The sequence below is a fragment of the Penaeus monodon genome, chromosome 21 (assembly GCF_015228065.2).
Source record: "Penaeus monodon isolate SGIC_2016 chromosome 21, NSTDA_Pmon_1, whole genome shotgun sequence".
Taxonomy (NCBI): Eukaryota; Metazoa; Arthropoda; class Malacostraca; order Decapoda; family Penaeidae; genus Penaeus; species Penaeus monodon.
The window spans coordinates 18,894,003-18,894,250 of NC_051406.1; the positions used below are offsets into that span (position 1 = coordinate 18,894,003).

The 248-nt window shown below is 37.9% G+C and overlaps 1 protein-coding gene across 1 annotated transcript in view; it reads right to left on the reverse strand.

The window, feature by feature from the left end:
- Positions 1 to 248, reverse strand: part of LOC119586591 (serine protease inhibitor 88Ea-like) — an 11,480-nt gene that overhangs the window by 9,920 nt on the left and 1,312 nt on the right. The gene's annotated exons all lie outside the window — the stretch shown is intronic.

Consider the following 248-nt stretch of genomic DNA (forward strand, 5'->3'; position numbering starts at 1 on the left):
TGTTATTTTATGCATGTATTTTTTTTCTTCTTCCTCTTCTCTCTTCAATTACTTTTCTTCCCTTTCCCATCACAGTCCCATGCTCTCTTGTCATTTTCTCTCTGTCAGATCGCCATCCCTCTCTCTCTCCCATTACATTCCTTCTCCTCTTTATTAATTTCCCTCTATCACCTATTACTATTTCTCTCACTATGATTATCCCCCCCCCTTTCCTATTACTTTCCTTAATTATCATACCATTACTACCC